The following is a 23,929-nucleotide window of genomic DNA, read 5'->3' as shown; positions in this document are numbered from 1 at the left end:
TGAAAGGGAAAGCAAAATGGGAGCATAAGCAATAGTTATTTTTATACTTGGTTGGTTGGTACCTGGTCACCAGGTGCTTTTGCAGGTCCTCTATCTACAGGCTCACCTCAGTGGTACCACTGGAAATACAGGATCTATACCTTCTCCTTCAGATTCTGGGATTCCTGCCCCTGATCATGAGTTTAGCTCAGAGAAGAAGATCTCTTATTTCTCCATAAAAAGACACCACTATCTACCATCATCATATTTGGAGTAAGAGGCTGACATGCATCCAAGTCAGTCCTTGTGGATTCATGCTTCTCCCATTTTACATTGTATTTCTTTCCTAAATGCCTTTTTGCATAATTTAAGCCCCCAAAATAGATCAAAGAGACTTTACAGAGACTAGTTTTTGTGGTGTTTGTGTGTGTGTGTGTGTGTATTTCTTCTCTGATTGAAATTTGACTAATACAATTTTAAATAACCGTTATAGATGATACTACCCAAGAAACTTTTAGAAAAATCATTTTATAATTTCCTCTTTGGTTCAATTCAGTGATAAAATTTCTTCATAACATGACCAATTTTCAAAAGTACATACAACACATACATATGTATATGCATATATACATGGTGACTGTAAATTAGAAAACAATTTGAAATATTTTGCAAAAAAGTGTATACATATATTTGCATACATATGCATACATATGCTTCACTATAAATCTCTGAATTTATCCTTTCTACTTATAATTTTTCACTCTTTTACCAACATCTCCCCATTCTCCCTATTTCCACCTCCATGGAAATTATCATACTATCTTCTGCTTCTATGACTTCAACATTTTTGGATTTCACATATAAGAGATCACACAGTATTTCATGTCCCCAATCTTCCCGTGACTGCCTTATTTCACTAAGCATGTCCTCCATCTTCATCCTTGCTGTCCTAATAACAGAATTCAATTCTCCTTTAATTATGTATAGTATATCCCTGTGTGATATATAATTTACTGTGTGTATTTCATTACATTTACTTTATTCACTCATCCTGAAGTAGTGCTTATATTGATGCCTTATCATGAATACAGCAATTGTGGATAACGTGGCGATGAATGTTAGAGGGTAGTTATCTCTTGAATATACTGATTTTATTTTTTAATTTGTTCCAGTAGTGAGATTGCTGAATCCTGTGTCAGTTCGATTTTTTTGTGTGATGTCCATACTGTTTTCCATAATGCCTCTATTAACTTATATTCCCACCACTACAATACAAAAATAAAAATCAGTTTTACTATTATACACTAAAAATGGGCAATATAAAAATTAAATTTAAAAACAATCCCAAAAATAACAGAGAGAAAATAATAAAATAATCCAGAACAAATTCAACACAAAAGTGATCAAGTTGTGCCCTACAATTTATAATGTGTTGTTGAAAGAAGAGGACAATTAGAAATTAAATGGAAAGTTATTCAGTGTAAATTGAGTGTTTTAAGCATAACCAAATTGTTAAAAAAAAAGAAAAAAAACTCCTGGGATCACCCCCTCTATCTCCTCACTCATGTCTCTATTGTGTACTCTAGATCTGAGTATGGCTAGAAGAAATCTCTTTACATTTCTGTTTGTCATCTTTTCCTTCCTGATTGTTCTCTTCCTTTTGCACATTGTGATTCAAGGCATATATTAACCAGTTTTCTCAACCAAGTTCTGAATTAAATTATAACACTTATGGTAAAACACATGGACCCATGTATTATCTGATAAATATTATGGAAGACATAATATTAGTAGGTAAGTGGTTTTAAAATACTAAACCTGAGAATTACTACGCTTATACCAGCAACTCCAGAAAACATTTGGTATAGGATCATGGACTTCCAGTACAAGAAAATTGAAGTAGAAGAGTAAAAAGCATAACAAACATTTCTTTCTCTCCTTCTAATCACACAATAGTTATTTTCTTGTGCAGAGTATGTGAATGAGTAGAACCTAGGAATGTTACACAAATAATTCTCTTTAAGGGAAAAATGTAAGAAACACAATAGCAAAGATTCTTGGCCCATGAATAAAATCCCTCCATCATAGACCAATCTTTTTACTTGATATTTTCTGTACAAGTCCTGTGGATTGAAAGAAAATAGAAGTTGGATGCAGCAGTGCATATCTGTAATCACATCACGGCAGGTCCAGGAGGCTGAGGCTGGAAGCTCACAAGTCCAAAGCCAGCCTCAGCAACTTAGTGATGCCCTAAAAGCAACTTAGAGATACACTCTCTCAAAATTAAAAAAAAAAGTGCTGTGGATGTGTGGATGTGTCTCAGTCATTAAGCACCTCTTGGTTCAATAATTCTGGTACCCGCCACCAACCCCACTAAATAAGAAAGCCCAATTGAGGGAGAGAGAGAGAGAGAGAGAGAGAGAGAGAGAGAGAGAGCAGGTTTCAGGAAGAATATGCCCCTACATGCCCCTGGTGAACTCCCCTCCTATGGCTAAGAACCACCTGTCTACAGTTACCACCTAGATAGTCCATTCAAACTAGGATGGTCTAATTAGGTTACAGTTCTCATAATACAATTTCTTTATCTCTGAACATTCTTACATTAACACAGGAGCTTTTGGAGCCTCACCAAAACCATAATAATCATATTACTTCATATTTACAACCATTTGATAAGTTTTTTATTACTTACAGAATGAAATACAAAATGACTTAAAATCCTAAAATTAAAAATAACAAAACAAAAACCATGATCTTGTGTCTAACTCCCAAGAAAGATTTTTCTCTAGAAATTCTCTGTGTGACTTATACTGTGAATTGGGGCAACACTGAACTTCTTATTACAAAAACTCAAGGTATGTTAATAATGTTTTGCTTCCTTTGGTAACTCATTAACACTGTTGTCCTGTTAACCTACACTAATCATTGGGCTTATTCTGTGATTCTTTTTCATAGAAGTATTTCTACTTAAATGTATGGCTGAATAGATATTCCTCTTATTTATTTCTGTAATAAATAAAACAGAGTTTGTTAATTAAGCTAAACATTCCATCATGTTAAAGACTTCTATCTCTGTTCTTTTTACAAAGGTGTCAAAATTAGAAGTTGAGCTTGCCAATATGTATGGTATCATTTGTATTAGTCATATTCACATTTTTTACAGTACATTCTATAAGTTTGACAAATAATTATAATGTAATATCCACTGCAAATAAGATAGATAAGACTAATGACACCAAAAATTTTTCATGCTCATTGTTGTCAAAACAAAAATCTAGCCCCAGGATGGGAAAACAAACAAACAAAAAACTGATCTATATTCTGTCTCTGTACTTTAAGTCTTCCAATAACATCACATAAATGGAATAAAAAACCTACAGCCTTTGAGTCTAGTTATATGTACTATTCAGAGTGTTTTTGTAATTAATTCATATTCTAAGCCTATAGCATATATCAATAGTTTACTTTTTATTGCTGAGTAGTATCCCATTGCATGAATCTACTATACTGTGCCCATCTTTCCCCAATTAGTGGTATTTTTTTTTTTCATTTTGAAGAGGTTAATAATTTTCCACAAGCATTCACATACTGGTTTTTGTGTGAATAATTTCAATTTACTTGAGTTGATACCTTATTGGGGGTTGTCAGTCCCTCCAGACCTGCAGGAGAGATAGGGAGAACACGCCCTGGCCAAGATGAGACAAGAAAGAAAAGGGCAGACTGACCACCTGCACCCAGCCCTCCCTTGATGGAGGACAATCAGATGCATCAGGGAGACCAGTCAAGGCTGGAGCTCCTTTACTGAGAAAACACACACAACTAATATAAGGCACAGGAGCCAATCAGGATGAGGATCAGCAGGGTGAGGAGAGTTCACGTGTACACCCATCCTACAGGCAGTAATGGGAGACAGGCAGAGGGTTCTGAGCCTATCCTAGAGGTGGTCCGATTTTTCATCACAACCCACAGTAATGCCTTCTGGCTGATCACCAGGTGCCATCTTAGCCATGTGCAGCCCCAAGACAAGGAAGTGAGCAACAGTCTGCAAGTTAGGTTTCCTTTTCTCCATCATAGGTTTCTATTTCTCTGATGTGACATGCCCTACAATACCTGGGCTTTGTTTTCCTAGTGTATATGTTACATTTATAATAAATTTAAAAGCTTTCCAAGTGGCTCTGACATTTTGTATAATCATCAACAATGAATGAGATTTCAACATTGTCTTCTTGTCAGCATTTGCTATTGTCAGGATTTTTAGCCATTCTGTTTAGCACAATATTATTGTTATTTTTAGTTGCATTTCACTAAAGGTTAATAATGGTAGGTATCTGTATCATTTGTACATCATGTTAAAAATTTTTATTCTCTTAACTTTTTCATCCTTTTACATATTTTCACTAAACGTTCCATGTTCAAACAGTTCACATAGTAAATCTGAACATCTGCTTTTGCTGTTCCTGCCCTCCAGCCCTTTGGTCATGCATTTTGGGTAAAATTACATAACTGGTCTGATTAGTGCCAAATATTCATGTTTCAAATACCAAACTCAGGAGGACTGACCCACTATTCAGCCTTTACCTTCCTTGGCCCAGTTTGTTCTTTCTGTGCAGAGGTTGCTATGAAATGCCTACTCCTCATTCTCTCAAAATGAACTGTTCACATTTCAGTAGTTTATTTCATTGTAAACATGGAAAATAAAAATATCCAATAGTAAGTTTTCCAAACACTTCAATCATCGCTTGAGTCCCCTCCTTCAATATTTAATACCCATTTATCACCCTGATTTCTCTTGTTTATTCAGAATTTCAATTGATTCCTTTTGTCCGTGAATTCTCCTTTTTCTTCATGTCTTTATTTCCTTCCCTTCATTATCAAATGTTTGAAAAGATGTTCTATATACATTGTAGATATTTTCTTCTTTCTATGTTAATGAAACACAAATTAAACTATGGAAGTGTTTTATTTAAAGGTCATCAACAACATAATCTATGCAACTTTAATTTCCTAGCCTTTAATCAGATGTGTATAGAATTATATTACCTTAACTTATACTTAAAATCAAACATTTTTAACATTCCACCTTTTGTTCCTCTCAGAATAAAATCATATGTACTCAAATAAAAAAAAAACAGAAAACACAACTCATCTTGGCAGATTCTATTTTCTTTATTTTACAAAAGAGAAATGAGGTTCAAAGCTCACCCAAATCTCTTTATAACCAGAGTTACATACACTGCTTTCTCTTGCTTGTACTTTTACATCCTAAGGTCTTCTCTGTATAAAAACTAAAACAAGAAGCTGAACCTGACCTTTTTGGATCTATTTGCATATCAGGGCATTCAAATTTTTCATTGCTCTTCATTGTGAAAGACAGGGGATATCCATTTTGGTGAAACAAAGAAATTTTAGCTTGAGACAAATTTGCAAATACAGAATTATGAATAATGAAGACCAGCTCTATGCATCTTATATCAAATATGTATATATTGCTTATATATGTATGTACAATTTTATTGATTCTCATGTTGAATAGTAAAAAATTACTTATGTAAGTATGTGTTTATGGAACATATATAAGTACCTTACATATACATGGGTACCTGCACATGAAGAAATCTATGCAGCTGGAATGCATGTATTCCAAATCAAGCATCAGCAGATCCGTTATTCTTTTCAGTACTTTCTACAATATCACTCTCTTAATGAATACATTTCCTAAGTTATCTTCTGTGTTTTGCTTCTAATCTTATAAAGTTGCCACATAGTTCTGATTAGATAACAAAAAGAAAGTGAAAGTTTAATGATAATTGTCTGCTGGCCCACTTTGGCAGATAATGAGCAAATCTCATCCTTTGGGGTATATGGAAGACCCTGCAAAACTTTGGGGCCTATTGCCTGTCTAACTCATGGATGTGTCTTCAAGTGTACACCACTCAACATAAGCCATCTGGGGCAAGAGAGTCAATTTATTTTGCAAAGTTTGTGTGCTCTATAGTATCCTTGTTCCACTTTGGTCCTCAAGAAGGAAAGTGGATTATTATCACTTGAAGAATCAGATCCACTCCTCAGAGTTTTTCTGCTGAGGTAGATATTTTTGTTTTGCTTTCATGAGAGGGTTCTTGTTGAAGCCATGTGCTACCCAGGTAGGCTTTCACTATTTATAATTTCTTACTGGCCATTAAAACTGTCTATACATGAAACTAGGTATAATATTTTACCTCTTTTAATCCATTGTACTTGTCTTTCCATGTTCTTGTCCTTTCTCAAAATACAGAAAATGGGAAGTGCCTATAAACTTTACTTCTCTACAAATTCACTGCAAAGAGTATGTGCTCTACTTGGGTTCAAATCTCTCCATAAATTAATGATCATAAATTTTTATCCATTCTTTCTCTTTATTTTTGGTCACTAGCCTAGTTTGTGTTCTCACCATTTCATATAATCCAGGGGAATAGTTTTCTGTCATCTCTCTCTGGTTTCTTCAATTCATATTTCACATGGCTGTCATAGTTATACTTCAAAAAGCACAAAGTTGTAATGTAGTGATTTAAAAATTTTAATAATTATCATCAAAATAAATCTCATATATTTGAGTACTTACAAAATGACAACCAATATTCTAAATGTCACAGATGGGTTGTCTGACAAATTTTCTTTCAACCTCTATTATTTATGTGACATAATATAAAATTTCTGAAATAACAATAAATACAATTAAAGATCCCATTCCATTTATTTTTTATTGTAATTTTTTAATTTCTACACAGCATTACACTACAGCTACCCATAGCTATTTGCTTTTCTTAGAATATTACATTCTTTGCATCATTCCATTTGCTAACTAAAAAATCCTCTCCCACTTGAAAAAAAAAAAAAAGGTTTTCTTTAAAACCGTATTTACAGTGGGTCTTCTCTGTGAAACTTTTCCCAATGCACTGTGCAATATTAGTTGCTCTTTCCTAGTATGATACAAGAGCACTCTGTACATAAGGAAGAAATGCATTCTTGACTTAGTGGTTAATGGAATAGACTCAATTTCATCCTTATGAATCTACCTGCCTCAATTTCAATTTTGGTAACAACATGATAGCTAAAGCACAGTATGTGACAGTGTAGTTTAAGTAGAATTGACAAAGGATATGCCCTAGAATCATGTCAAGGACTACCCAATCTTCTCTGAAAGCTATATGTGTTAGAGAGGGGATTTGTGGAGATTTTTTTGTGAATAAATACATGCGAAGAGTCCCAACTCTCCCTTCACAAAGTTTCAGAGATGTGCTGTATTAGATATTAACTCCTTCACATCAAGTTTAGGGATTGTCAGCTTCATCCTTGGAGAGATTGAAGTGTTCCCCTAGAGTACTGTGGACAGGTGTCTGCTGCATGGAAGACAAAGCTAAAATAACCATAGCAAAAAGAATTAGTGAGGTGGAAAGATGGCTGCCTTCAGGAAGGTAGCCACATAAAGCACAATAGTGAGCCAATGAATTAACCAGTTACTTCTATGATAAGCTGGACAAGCTATAGGCTGCCAGGATGGAGTCATTTGGATCCAAACTAAAGGCAAACCCCTGAAGGAAATGAAACCCCTGCACAGAAAAAAAAAAAAAGAAAAAAAAAAAAAGATGAGCTCCATATTCCGCATATTATAGAGGAAGTAATCGTAGGAAACTGATATTCCAATATTACATTAGGTATTTGTTCAGTACTTTTTTGTTTGTTTGTTTGTTTTTTAGTATTTCCACATATTCATGAAAGAGTTATACAGAAGGGATGGAAGTTATTTTATGTTCTGACAAATACCCAAAATGGCCTTTAAAATTTATATACACAAATCTCAGTGTTGCTCCTCTGCTTCTCAACTTCAGTGTGTTTTAAAAATAAGTATATGAAAATAGGAAATATGAACAAAAAGATTGCCCATATTAAGTGTACAGTTTTGAATATTGACAAAATATATACATTACTGTCACAATCTTGATACCTAAGACAGGCTATTTCCATCACCATGTCAAAGTGAATGAATCCTCAATTCCTAACTGTATCTGAACAAAAATTGATAATTATTTCTATCACTATAGAATAGGTTTTTCTTTACATGGGTTGTCATATTTTTATCATTCTGTGTTCTTCCTTACAAGTTTTATGTATTTTTTTACAACAAACTTACAACTTATTCTTCTATTCACATATATTGTTATATTTCCTTCATGCTTATGTTTTTAAATATATGTAATCATGCTTGTCTTAAGGATGATTAAAATCTCTTTCTTCTTCCCAAGTGTTAAAAGAACCTGATATCCCTTAATTTACAACACCTTATTTTCAATGCAGATATTATTAAATCACTTTTTAAATTGTATCATGTTGAAAATACAAATTACTACTGATATTATTATTGTTGTTGTTGTATTTTACATTTAGTAGATATAATATCTAAATCTGTTTTATTTTCCTTTCTTATGTTACAGGCTCTTTTTTCTGGGATCAATTAAGCCACATTCTTTAGAACTTCTTTTAATTACAGTATTTTGATAAAACCATTATTTTTGACAATATTTTAATGTTTATATTATTTTAAAAACTATATTCAGATGGGCTATCATTCTCAGTTAAGCATTTTTTTAATATTGAAGACATTTTTCAGTTGCCTTATAGCTTTCAATGTGCATTTTGAGAAAACATATCTCAATAAAATTTTTGTTTCTCCATAGGAAATCTTTTTCTGCCAAGTTTACTTATATTTCTGACTCACAATTTCAAATGAAGTGGGAATATTTTCTAATTTTTCTGCTTTAATGTCATTTGCTCTAATTATCATAATGATTCAAGTATTTAATTGCATTGAAGAAATGTTTAACAATGATTTAGAGAAATCTAGTAAGATATATTTTTATCTTACCTGCCTTTTGGGTCTCTTAAAAATTTCTTTTCTTTACTTGTCCCTGTTGGGTTTTGATTTTTTTTTGCCATTGCTAACTTTTAGTTCATTATTCTTTCTATCCCTTCATGTCTAAAAGAAACTTTTACCCAGAAACTAAGTTTTAAATAGAAACAATATATATCTAGAACTCTATTTTATACTGTTGAGAGATCTGAGAGCTAATGTTAAGTTATTTTCTATCTCTTTTATTTCTTAACTTAAGTTTAAGTAAATTAAAAATAGTTATATGGTATATTTTTTTGATCATTTAAATACTGAAAAACACATGAGCTATGATTTTGCTTTGTCATTTATTTTTTTCTGCATGAATTTTTTTCAACTTCTACCTTGGAATTTATTTTATTGCAATATTATTTCTGCTGAAATTTTGTTTCCCTTTCTAAATTAACACGTTACTTTCACATTTTCCCTGAATTTTTCTTGCTTATCTGTGTTTTAATAAAAAGACTTTAGAATATCATCATTTTTACTAATTTAGCTAAAGACTACAGAAGCTTGGCACTTGTGGTGCACAACTGTAATCCCAGTGGCTCGGTAGGCTGAGGCAGAAGATTTAGGAGAGTTCCCAGACAGCCTCAGCAATATAGTGAGGTCCTAAGCAACTCAGTGACATTCTATCTTTAAAAATAAATAAATAAATAAATATATGTACATATATTTAAAATTTATATCATAAAATAATATATATATATATTATATAATATATTATATAATATATATTTAGATATATAACTGGGGATGTGGGTCAATGGTAAAGGGCTAGTGGGTTCTACTCCTGATAACAAAAGTATTAAAAAAAATAAAAATAAAAAACAACCTTGCACAGAAGGTGTGACACAGGATGGATGAAAGAGAAATTTCTTGAATATACCACAATGTTTTGCAAAGAAAATCCCAACATTTTCAAATATGCCAGTTTTTTATTTTATAAAAAGAATTCATTCAAAATAATTGGAATTGTTTCTACTCATGGCATCTCATTAAGCTAGAAAAGAAACAAATCAAAACTTTCTGAACATTTTTGAATGACACATGCTTATCTTTGCAAGATGTGGTCTTTCCATGTAAATATAGCACCACATAATTTCACAAGCAGAAGCATGGCTGACCTGCCTGGTTGACCATCTTTTGTGCAGAACACAACTTGTTTCTGCTTTACACTTTTTAACTTATCAAGTGGAGGTAAAAGAAACATAAGTGAATATCATAAAAGAATGAAATGTTCAGATATTCTGATAAATCCATATCTACACAAAATATAATTAATATGTAAATGTAACATGCTTGTAATAATTAAGAAACTTACAACCTTCCTAATTTTCAGTTTATAACAATGCAAATTTTGAGTGAATTACTGATCATATCAAATAATTCACAGACATCTTAAATTTATTTATATTCACATGTAAAAACCGAAATATAATCTTAGATTAAGATGGCATATTGATATGTTCAATTTATTAATTACAAGTATGAAAATATGACCCAATTACCTATTATTGCATTGTAAGTAGAACTAGTTTCATGTTTTACATTTGCTGATGATGTCTTAATGTCATGCTTCCTGACAATATTTAATATCATTATTTTAAGTAACATGTACAAGTTGGGTCTTCTCAGAGAGATTGTATTCATTTTGTGGTCCTTATTTTTCTATCCATAAAGTTAAGCTTTTTATTATAACCTCATATTGTTATTTAGAAATAATAATTTAATACTAGCACATCACACATATTTCACGGTTAAAATTTTTAGAATGTTTTTATGCCATTAAAAACAGGAGTTCAGATGTCTTTTAAACATAGTGATTTCATTTCCTTTGTGTATATACACAGTGTTGGGAATGTCAATTATATGGTAGTTCTATTTTTATTTTTCAAGGAATCTTCAACTCTTTTCTATAATAGCTATACTAATCTACATGTCTTTTAAGAGTGTTCAAGTTTTCGATTTTTCCATATCCTAACCAGCACTTGTTAGTCTTTGTGGTAACAGCCATTCTAACTGGAGTGTGATAACATACCAAGGTGGTTTTGTTTGCATTTCTCTGATGATTAGTGATGCTTAGCATTTTTCCATATATCTGTTGGCCATTTATATGTCTTCTTTTAAAGAATTTCTATATAGGTCTACTACTTTTAAAAAAAAAAAATCTGTTTATCTGGTTTCCTATTGAGTTGCTTGAGTTTCACACTAAATATTAAACTCTTGTCAAAAGTATAATTTGTAAATATTTTTTTCACATTTTGTAGGTTGTTTCTTTTGTCTTTTGATAGTTTCCTTTGCTCAGCAGAAGTTTTCACTTTGATGAAATGGCATTAGTTAACTTTCTTGCTTTATTTTACAGTGTTTCTGAGGTCTTATCCAAGAATTCCAGGTCCATGCCAAAGTCCTAAAGCATTTCCTCTGTTTTCTTCCAGTAAATTCATAGTTTCAAATTTTCTATTAAACAACTGTTTGAGACTTCAGTCAATTTTGAGTAAATTTATGTAACCTGATGGGAGACTGGGGTCTAAATCTACACATAGATGTCCTAATGTCCCAGTACCATTTATTGAAAAAAAAAATTATGCTTTCTCCAATGAACATTTTTAGCAACACTGTGAAAAGTCATTTGACAGCAGACCAATGGGATTACTTCTGATCACTCTATCTGTTCCGTTGGTCTATGTGTCTGTTTTTGTGCCAATACCATGCTTTTTTTTATGACTATAGCTTTCTGATATACTGTGAAGTCAGGTAATATAATACTTCCTGCTTAATGATTACCACATTTTGTAACTGTAATGAATATAAAATTGTTATCATTCAGGATCTTACTTGCACATCCTAAATAATGTTTTTTTAACAGGTTATAGTTAATTTTTCATGAACAATCAGTCATAATCTTTGCAAAGAGTAAGTTCTATATTACAGAATATACTAATAAGAGAATGGTATAAATTGGTGAGTTCTCTAGAGTTTGGTGATAAAACTTGAACTCTATCCTTTTCTGCTTCATATCTTTTGTCCTCCAATACTTATCCAATTAGTTTTATAAACCTATGTACAGTTCTTTCTTATTAAAACAGAGGCATTGTGTAATCTCTAATGCCTTGGTTTCAAAGTTAACTACTGCATAACATGACAATTTGCAACGTAAAAATATATACTATTTATTTAGAAAATGATTGTAAAATATAGCAACACTATGTCATTTTTGTAGATAGAAATTTTAGATACAAAGTTCACATTTCTATATATGTCTGCTGACTCCTCAGGTTATGCTACTTCCAACATGCTGAACTTGGCAGATGAAGCTGCAGTTTGCACATGAATACATTCCAGAGCATTTTATTTTATTTTATTTATTTATTTATTTATTTATTTATTTATTTTATTTATTTTATTTATTTTTTTGGCACAATAGAATTGTGCCTTCACATGTATTTTACTGAGATATCTTTGTGTCCTTTATATATATACACATACATACACATATATAAAATATTGATGTTATGATTGGGATCTGGAATTTCCCCAGATTTTCATGTCTCGAAAATCTGGTCACCATGTATCAATGTTCAGAGGTGGGACCCTTGGGAAATATTTGGATCACGAGGGTTTCAAACTCATCCGGACAATCCATTGGAGGAATTCATATCTAAGTCTATCATAAGGCAGTGAGGGAAGCTTATGGTGAATTCTAACTGGTGCTAGAATGTTCTTTGAGGAATGCCCTTGGGGACTCTATCTTGTCCCTGGTCTTTTTTTCTCCTTCTGCTTTCAGACTTCTCTATGCTGAGCAATTTTTCCTCACCATGCTCTTGTGCCATGTTCTCCTTCAGTATAAGCCCAAATAAATGGAACTGATTGAACAGGGAGTGGAATTTCTGAAACTATGAGCCAAAAAGTCTTTCCCCTTTTAAGTTATCTTTCTCAGGTATTTTTCCCTGCCATAAAAAGCTGACTAATAGTTAAAATCTTCTTTCAACCTATATGTTCTTCACAAATTTGTTTTTGAAACATGGCCCTATTGAATAGTGATTATTATCTTCTTATAATCCAGGTTATAATCAACACACTTAATGGCATATTTCAAGGAATTTATATCACTAATTTCTCTACATGAAAGAGTTGCAACACCTTAAATTGTTACTATGTCATCAATTTGTCCTGATTTATAATCAGATAGATTTTTTTTTATTAGAGATCTGCTGTGCTTTTCACATATTCTTTCAATTAGATAAAATTGGGTTTAGAATTGTTCTCCTTATTAGCATTATGTTTAACATTTTTATTTTTTTATTTATATATGATAGTGGAATGCATTAAAATTCTTATTAAACATATAGAGCACAGTTTTTCATATTCCTGGTTGTATACAAAGTATATTCACACCAATTCATGTCTTCATACATGTACTTTGGATAAATTGATCATCACATTTCATTATCATATCTAACCCCATGCCCCCTCCCTTTGTCTCTAATACCTCTGCCCTATCTAGAGTTTTTCTATTCCTCCCATGCTCCCACACCCTATCCCACTATGAATCAGCCTCCTTATATCAAAGAAAATGTTTGGAATTTATTTTTTTGAGGATTGGCTGACTTCACTTAGCATTTTCTTCTCTAACTCCATCCATTTACCTGCAAATGCCATGATTTTAGTCCCTTTTATTGCTGAGTAAAATTCCAGTGTGTATATATGCCACATTTTTAAAAATCTATTCATTCACTGAAGGGCATCTAGGTTGGCTCCACAATATAGCTATTTGAATTCTGCTGCTATAAACATTGATGTGGCTGTGTTCCTATAGTATGGTATTTTTAAGTCCTTTGGGTATAGACCAAGGAGTGGGATGGATGGGTCAAATGGTGGTTCTATTCCCAATTTTCTAAGAAATCTCCATACTGCGTTCCATATTGACTGCATCAATTTGCAGTCCTACCAGAAGTGTATGAGTGTATCTTTTTTCCCCACATCCTCGCCAACAATTATTGTTGTTTGTCTTCATAATAGATGCCATTCTGACTGGAGTAAGGTCTACTGTGAGCCTGGGTCCCAAACAGCCTGGTGCGAGCAGTCTGGGCTAGATCTTGTCTTCCATGGTAGTCTGCTGGTCAGAAGGGTCCACATATTTTTATTTTTACTATATCCTTAACATTTAGACTTTTTAAGTAATATGTAATCCTTGAGAATGTTTGATTATTATTATCTGATTTGGTTTATTTATACAAATAACTAGCTAAATTATATTTTCTTAATGTGCCCTACATGCAAGTGCTTCATAAAATAATTGATTTGCGCCAAACAAAACAGACCTCTCTAAAAAGAAAGTAATAGCAATGTTTCATATAAGAATATAGTCTAATATAAATATCTATTACTTGTTTTATTAAGATGATACTTCCATGCAAATTCTTACAAAAATAGATTCTCTTTGCAGCTGTAAAATTGAATACATAAAGAAATGACAAGATATATAGCCTGTCGTGGTATTAGCTGCTTCAGTCTTAGAAGAGAGATGGAAGAGAATGAGAATCTGTCTGTTTTCTTACTTCTCTGAGTTGGATGAGCTGCTAAGGAGATCATGGCCTAAGGCCTGTCTATATGTTTGCCATATAATTAGAAAGTAAAGCACATAAATTTTCCTAAGGTAACAAAGAATTTCAGATGACAGTCTTATAGTTGAACAAGCACATTTTTACCATAATCTATCTTCAAAAATTATCTGATTTAATTGATCAGACCTATAAAAAACCTTTGATAAAATCACTAGTTTTATACAAAATTTGAAATGAGTCAGTTAACAACTAAATCCATTATATTCACTTTCTAGAGCTTCCTGTATTCCTTAAAGCTTTCAAAAAATTAAAGTATATTTTATTTTTAAATGTATTATGTTAAACTTAAAATATTTATTTGTATATAGTAATTCAAAATAAAATGAGTTAATATATCTGAAATCTATAATACTATAAAATAACACACTGAACTTTAGGACTGTAGTTTTCAGAAAAAGGCATAATACCACTATATTAAAAATAACCATAACAATCATTGTCTGTCTACAAATAGTAATATCTCTGAAGTCAACTTTATCAATGTATGATAACACATTAATTTCTCAATGATAATAAGGCATGATTATACATGATTACTCAATATAAACAAAGATGTGTACATTTCATTAATTTTTTGCTCACCTGTACAAAGGAAAGATGGATTATATATCTAAAGACTTAGGTGATGTTATTGTATGAGTTAAATAAGAAAAAAAATTGTTCTCACCTAAGTTTACTCTAAGTTCTATGAAAGCAGAAATATTGCACAGGACACAAACACAGACAGAGAGATATGTATAAATGTAAACACATCCTTTACACATGCATACACATAGACACACTTTACAATTTTCTTCTTTTACTGAAAAATTTATTTTATATCCCACACTGCTATTTTACCTTTTAAGTTGGACTAAGAAGGATGATGTAAGTGCCATCATGTCACCTATTTATAGATTTACATGATGCTTGGTTAAGCATACCTTATAAAATGACAAAACAGGCATTCTCGTCTGTAAATTCACATTTTACCACCTAAATCTAGTTTGTTTGTTTGTTTTATTGTCATGGTGAGTGGCAGGGGATCTGGTACCTCTTATGACAGTTCTGCATGTGCAGCTGGCTCAGGATTCAGTACAGCTGAAAGAGTAACTTTGTCTTAAGCTGGAAAAATCTGCAGGCTTGCTTATTACCAATATTGATAAGACAAGATAACAGATAAGTGACCACATTCAGTAGGTACCACCATGTCATACACTACACTAAAATACACAGCATAAAGATAAATGCAGATTGCACTTTGCAAATTTTACACAATTACTATTTCTGACCAAGTATAACCCTTGACTGTATAAAGTGATGTGGAAAACATAATCCCACTTTGAACAATTGATACAATACAGTGCTACCATAAGTAGTGAGGGCCATTGCTCTGATCTTGAATTCTAAAGAAAACAGGAGGAGAAAAATGAATTAAACATTGAGGATGGCAAAAATATTAGTTATTTTGCTATTATTAAAAGTAAAAAAATAGGAGGGATAACTTGAGAAGATTATTAATTCATAATAAGAATGTTTTATGTATTAATATTGGGTTAACTAGTACACTCTATCAGGAAACACCCAGGACAAAGGGAAAATATAGTTTAGAAAATAAAAGAGAGAGGAATAGAAAATATAAAAGAGAGGGATTCCTAGGTAAATGTCCTAGAATAATTGAAAGGAGATAATGACTATAATGACTTGTGTGTAAGCAAAAGTATTGGTCTTTGATAGAATAATGTTAAATTAACCTAGAACAATAAGAGAAAAAAGTGTAGTATGTAGCCAGCTATGGATAAAGGGAGTTTGGTAGATAACAGATATCTGTCCTACCTGTGGTGGGGATGTTACAGTTGATTATATTATATGAACTGAAATAAAACAAAAGAAAGAAAGGAAATCGTCATCATATGAGAGTGGGGTTGGAATCAAAGATTCAAGAGATAGGGAATAGTCATGGAGAAAAATAGGGGAATGCATTGGCTAAACAAATTCTACATGACTACTAGTAATCATCTAATTCCTTGAATCTTGTGGTCATAAATTAAAATTACTCGAGGAGCATAGTAAATCAGTTTGATTAAGTCATATTTATCAAGAAAAATAAGATTGAAGTGGACAAAAAATTCAAATCTTAACTAAGTTATCTTTTCCAAAAAAAACTGAAAGATGATTAGTCTAAAAATTTTGTAAGGGAGTTAATAATTAAATATGGATTAGGCTGTCTGGAAATACAGGTGGGAACTTTCATATACCTGAGCAAGTGGAATTTCCTGGAGGATGGTGCTCCGATAGAGGGAATGAAAAGTGAGTCTCTTTTCTAATACCTTTGTCCTATGTATCTCCTCATTTGTATTCTTTGTAATGTCTAATAATAAACCAGTGAATTAAAAATAAATAAACATAAGTGAAGGAGAAAAGGTTATGACCATTGATACTGAAAATTATATGTCAGATACTATTAATTTATATTATATAAGACTTAAAAATTACTTGTAAGGACAAAGTCTGGTACACGGTCAGGCAGAAGATGAATAAGTAAAAGTAAAAATAAAAAGGCTTTCAAAAGTGAATTAGTAACAACATGTATAAAACCATGGGCGAGTAAGATAAGAATGGTGCAGCATTAGAGAAAGTATAAGTTATAATAAAGCTAAACTCTTCCAAAAAAATAGGCAGAAATTAGATCAATAGATTATTGTCAGGAGGAGGAATAAATGTGTGTTAAGCAAAATTCTATGCTGGGGCAGTAGAGTAGTCAAGGACAGAATTATATGGGAAGCAATTTTGAGTAGAAAAGAAGACAAAGAACTCCAATTGCAGATCTGCCATTACAAAAGTTATGGAAATAAATGGAATTGCCCCCTTAAGGGGTTAATGGAAATTAATGTCATCAAAAAAAAAATCTAGTTTTCAGAACAATAAAGTTAGGAAAAAAATGAAAGAAGAATTCAAGGAAAGAGAATTTTTCTTTGATTGAACTTGAATTCCAGTGCAGTTTCAATAGCTAAGAAGGAAAAGGTAGAATTAGAAAAGCAATTATACAGACCTTGATAGGAATTAGAATCAGGAAGATGAGGAAAGAACCCAAAACAACTCTAAACATTATCTATATGCAAAATAAATTATTCCCAATAACCACAAGGTAGCACATGCTGAGAAACATGTTACGACTAGGTAGGAGGAGAAAGGAAATTTTAAGGGAAATTGAAAAACACTCATAATAAGATAATGGAGTCTAGATGAACAATGGCTTACTCTTAACTTCTAGACACCTTCATATAAAAGCAGAAAAAAAATCGCTTTCAAAGTTAATATAATTTGAAGCCTTTTTCTTTTGCAAACAAATGTGGTGAGTTTTATTTAAAATTCTAATTTTAAAAAACAAAGGTTTGCAATAATTTTGTATGAAATTCATTATTGAAGTATAGTGCCAATTAAAAATGCTAGTATAAGCATATCTAAAACATATGTGAAATCACTAAAATTATACAATTTTGATTTCAAATTGTTAATGTGTTTATATTTTGTTTTTACCAGACTTGTGGAAACACTGAGAAAACTCACTTATTTTTTACTTCTTGATATTGTCATAAGTTTAGTATCCCTTATCTGAAATACTTCTTTTAGATTTTAGATTATTTTTCAAATTGTGTGTGTGTGTGCGTGTGTGTGTGTGTGTGTGTTTGTGTGTATTTTTGTTTGTTTGTTTGCTTGCTTGCTTTTGGTACTGGGAATTGAACCCAGGGGTACTCTACTGCTGAGCTATATCCTTAGCAAACTTTTTTTTCTTTTTAATAGACAGGAGTCACTGTCTATTATTTACAGTTTTATTAAGTTTCTGAGACTGGCCTAAAATTTGCAATACTCCTTCATCAGTCTTCCAAGTTGCTAGGATAATAGGCCTGCACCCTGCAACTGTCTGAATGTTTGCATATTTTTAATAAAATACGTTGGATATGGGACTGGAACCTAACCACAAAATGCATTTATGCTTTATATGCACCTGCACACTTAGACTGAAGGTGATTTTACACACTCTTTTTAGTTCACCTACCTCCTGGCTGAACTCAGGGTACTCATTGTGGGTTGGCTTATATTTCTTTTTTGTTCCATGCCATTGGTCTCTTTGCAAGTAGGTGACTAATAGCAGGAATATTACAAATAAAAAATAGCAGGGGTCCTGGAATGCTCATGTTTCATATGACAACATTTTTTTTTTTTTACATTTGAAAGGTTTTTTTTTTCTTTTTTTGAGTTGAAATTACATCCTCTAAAAGCTGTTAGTTCCACCATTTAATCAATGTTTGCTGTAAACATAACCTCCATTTGATTAGATTTGAGTCTCTGTGAACCCACACTCATCCTGGGTCCACTGGATCAGTGGCATTACTTGAGTCAAAACTGAGAAAGTTTATATATAGACTAGAAAAGTGTTTCTCCAAATAAAATTCTATTTTTGAATTATGTTATATCTTATCTAATTATGCATAATGTTAAACCCAAACCTTTCTAAGGAAATTATTTTGGAGGGCTATTGTTTACTGTGCTAATTAACAATATATTACACACAAAAATTATTTCTGGATTATAAATTTTATTAAAAACAAAAAGCATCATCATAGTTATTCACACTCAATTATTATTATTGTATGCCAAAGTCTGACTGGGCACAAATCATGAGCCACTCAAGCAGGAACAAACTTTATTTCTGAACTCCACCAGCAAACTCCACACATTTCCCTGGGAACTCTCCTGAACGCCACATGGCTCCTTCAGGAACCACCAACCGGAAATCCCTCCTCCAGCACTTCCCCAACCAATGAGAACTCTTCATGAATCCCTGAGAGAGCTCAACTGGAACTCAATGGGAACTCCTCCTGGAGAACTCAAAAGTCATCATGGTAATGGCTTGCTGGCGTCACCACTCAACCACTACTACTGGCAAAAATGCCATGCATCATCCTTCAACAATAGTACATTTCCTGAATAATGAAATCTCCTTTGACTTGAAGGATACATCTAGGATTTCTATCACTGCTCTTGTCTTTCAATCTTTGCTCTGTTATCCATAACATATTTTCAAAAAACTAGGGACCTATGGTCCCATGCAGAATATTTTCATTTTTTTTAGCACAGTGATGTAAGTTGAAATTTAGAATTTGCTAGATTAAATATGTTAAAATATTTTCACATTAGTCCTCCAAAAATATTTGATTAAAATATTTTAAATATGAACAGCCATCTATGTATTTGGAAATATTTTTAACAAAATATTATTTAATTACTAATTGTGGACATAAGCCTTCTAAAATTCTTAAATAATATGCAAAAAATGTCATGAGCTGAGGATCTGACAAGAATAAATAATGCTGGCTTACAATTCTTTTGTTACTGTTGTTATAATCAACCATGAATATATATGGTTACCTCATTCAATTGTATTAGCTTTATTTTATTAACATTATAAACAACTTTACACTGTTCTTCCTTGACTTATGTTTTTAGAGCAAGATTCTATTATTAGAATCACCTTGGAGGGTAAAGAAAAACAAAGAACAGGTTGCCTTAGTGCAAGTACACATTCATCAATTTAGATGGCAATTCCATTGGAAATCAATAAACAGAGAACAGAAAAATTTCAAATCTTGTCAACAAAATGGTTTGTGGAGCTAGGGAGTTTAGAAAAATCACCTAATTTATGATTACTGGCTTAAGTGAGTGAACTGTAGTTTGATCAATTACAAATATAACTTACATAAGATACTTGTCTAATCATTTGTTCTATTTTTCTGTTCCATTCTCTTATGATCTTTTTATTTTGCATCAAGAAATAAGCAATAGGAGTCAGAGGCAACAAAAACAGAAATTTCTTATTAGTTCCTCTGGGAAAATAATGCAAGTATAAATTTGAAAAACATATATTCAATTCATCAGAGAACCAGTATTTTAAAAGTTTTAGTTCAATAATATTATTAAGAAAACAAAGGAACAATAGCAATGATTGGAAGGGTAGGAAGATTAGTAGTTTGTTAAAAAATAATAACCAAATTATATTTAAATTTAGACTGAAAATAATTAGTATATTTTATAATTTTATGTGTTCATAGTATTCAATGAACATTTTTAATGAATAAATAAGTGAGTCAAAGAGGTTAATAGAATTCTTTATTTTTGGAAAAGCAAGGAAACATGAATTACTCTGATGACTTATATAAATGTGCATGTGAATATATTGATCTAATTTGATTTAGAGTGCATTTTTCATAAATACACTTTTATTTAATTATGCAAGTTAGATAAGCACTTGTTTATTCTCTGAAAATTTGACTAGTTGACTTTGCAAAATTCAATATCTTCTTGAAGGAATCTGGGAAGGAATAAATTTAAAGATCTATAAAGAAATGCTAAATTGTTAGAATACTGATTTAGAATTTTAACCAATATAGAAAACAAATCTTTTAGAAAGTCAGTAAGATAGAACAACTGTGCAATAAATGGAAGTTTAGACACTATCTATGTACACATTTTTGAATAGTGTATTTCTATCTCTTCCATGAAAAATCTGGTGGGGGGGCAGAGAAAAATTTATTTGTTAGAAGAGATATGGGGATAAATGCAGCACATTTTTTAGTTGCCCCTTGAAGTTCTGTCAAGTTTACTGTTTTTTTTTGTTTGTTTGTTTGTTTTTTGTGTGTGTGTGTTAATGTTCTCTGTCTCAATCTTTAACAACTTTTGAGGAGTCTGAATTCAGAAAAAAAGATAGCAGAGCATTTAGGCTTCATTTTGGTTTTTCTATGTCCAATTTACAATTCTCCAACAGAAGGAGGGGGAAAGAATCATCTACATTTTCTCTCCAAAACATCAGAAATCTAATCTCAACAATGAGTGTAGGAAGGTTAGACTACTAAACCATATCAAAACTGTTTAATTAAAAATTAGCCAGATGTGTTCATGCTTGCCTGTAAACCCAGTGCTTTCTCAGGAGGCTGAAGAGGAGGGTCTCGAGTTCAAAGCCACCCTCAGCAAAGGCAAAGTGCTATGCTACTCAGTGATACCCTGTCTCTAAATAAAATACATAATAGGACTGGTGATGTGGCTCATGGTCAAGTGCCCTAGGTTCAAATCCCAGTACCAAAAGAAAAAGAAAGAAAGATGTGGAGGTCAAGGGGGCATTATCTATTAAAGAGACAGGGAAACCTCTCAGGGCAATGCCTTGCACACTCCACATCACCCTGTTTGGCCCCAAAGGATGCATGGTTAGTCAAAGACAGGTAAGATTCCTCAAGGGAGGAACAGCCTAGGACAGGCACAGTCACAGAGGGACCATCAGGAGAAAACTTGGGGGCCAACAGAGGTGAGGCACAGAACCTCACCCCCCCACACCTGTGCAAAGACCTAACTCTTCACTAATTCTGAGAGAGGTCTCCTACCCCCATGGCTTCTCCCCATGCCCAGCTCAGATGGGGACCCTAGTGACAGAGACCTAGTTAACAGTAGCTGCCCACACAGCAGGAAACAATGCAGCTACAGGAAAGGGCCGTGTCTGGATGTTTCCCCTTTTCTCTTTCTTGGTTCTTCCCCATTTTTCTATGCTGTTCCCTTTTCCTTTCTTCTCTCATCGTGGTTCTCCATTGGCTACAAATTTAATAAAAGGGGAGGAAATGTTGGAATAAATTTCAGTCGGAGCTAACAGCTACAAGCAGCTCAGAAGTGCTTGAAATATCCACGTCCCTTCAGGCCTGACGGGAGCGCCTGCAAGACGGGGTGAAACCACATCCTCAGCACTTGTGGTTAGTGTTTCCAAACTACCAGGCCAGAAAACCAAGAATCGGGGGCCTCAGGGCATGAAACCCCTGACTCAGTAAGGGCCAAAGACCCTTCCAGATTGCTTTCTGCCATGAAAGCAATATCTAGAGTTTCCTCACAGTGCGGTCATGTTAGGCAGAAGATGATTGGCTTATGAATATTGTATGATTGACAGGCACGCCGCACTCCAACCCTATAAAGGTCGTGTGCATTCCAAAAATAAACTGAGCTACTGGAAGACGACCTGAGGTGGGTCTCTAGCCAGTTCTCTCACTAGCTCCAAGAGTCTGTGTGTTGATTCAATGTTTCTAGTCCCCCCGCCCACTCCCCCCCCCCCCCAACAAGGTAGCCCAGTGACCATGAACATGAAGGGACATAGGAACACAAACATTCCATATATTGTAATCATTGGAATTCATTGGTTGTCTATGGGCAGGCAGATATACCACTGTTGTGAAAGAAAGTGAAAAAAATATTTTGGGAGTGACAAGACCCAATCAAAATAAATGTTTTTCAGATTAGATCTTGGAATGATTTATTAAAGGAGGAATTTTGAGTTTCCACCATAAATCTATGATAATGCCTTTTAAAGGAAGTAGCGGATCTTTTTAAATGGGTATGAGTTTATTGTAAAAGGGCAATTAAATGTTTCTATCTCTATTAATATATTATTATTTAATCTAATTTTAATGAGTTTGTTATGAGAACAAAGCATATTTTATGTAAGTAAAACAAAAATCCTATATACCAGCAGAATCTAATCTTGTACATTTCACAGCATTATTATAAACAAACTGACATTTCTTTTCAGAAGGAGCAGGAAGACAAGGGTGATCTAATAGCAACACTGGATATAATTTTTTAGTAAAATTCATAGCTCTCCAAGGAACATTAATGATGCAATGTCAATAAGTAGTCAAATAAACATTTGACATATTAATTTCAATCCATTACAAATGTTATTTAAGGAATTAAGTTTTAAGTGTCAGTGGAAAAAAAATGCTTCTAAATAATATAAACGGAGCAGAAGTTTCACTCTGCTTCTGCTGCTTGTAGAGCATATACCCCAATTTCAATATTATTTGAGACAATATAATGTTTCAAGCATTTTTTTTGCATTAAGTTGCCAATATCAATTCAGAAACCCCTTATATAACCATATATTCCCCCAGAAAGAACAAAGCATAGTCAAAATAGTTCATGGTTTTTACTTGTTTTCATATAAACATTAATCTCAACCACTCCTGCAAAACTCTGTTAATTTTCCATGATGATTTACATATAAAAGTGTAAACAACATTTAAATAATATGCAATTAACTGGGAGGATTTGTTTGCATTACTATATTGAATTGAATCTTAAATGCGCACATCTCATTGTTTTATCTCCCAGAGTCTTCACTCCTTTTGTTCCATCCCCCTGGAGCATGTCATGCCAGTCTGCAAAACTGGCTCTTTTTTCTGTTTTAGGACTAAATATTAATAACACTTTCTCAGTGGACTCTTCTTGAACCATTTGACTTTAAAAATCCAATCTAATTTGTTTAACACTGGCTTATTTATTGAGGCTTTGGTAAGCCCCTTGTACTTAAAGGCTTGCACATAAG

Source organism: Callospermophilus lateralis, chromosome 12 (assembly GCF_048772815.1).
Source record: "Callospermophilus lateralis isolate mCalLat2 chromosome 12, mCalLat2.hap1, whole genome shotgun sequence".
NCBI classification, from domain to species: domain Eukaryota; kingdom Metazoa; phylum Chordata; class Mammalia; order Rodentia; family Sciuridae; genus Callospermophilus; species Callospermophilus lateralis.
This window is presented reverse-complemented; position numbering follows the sequence as displayed.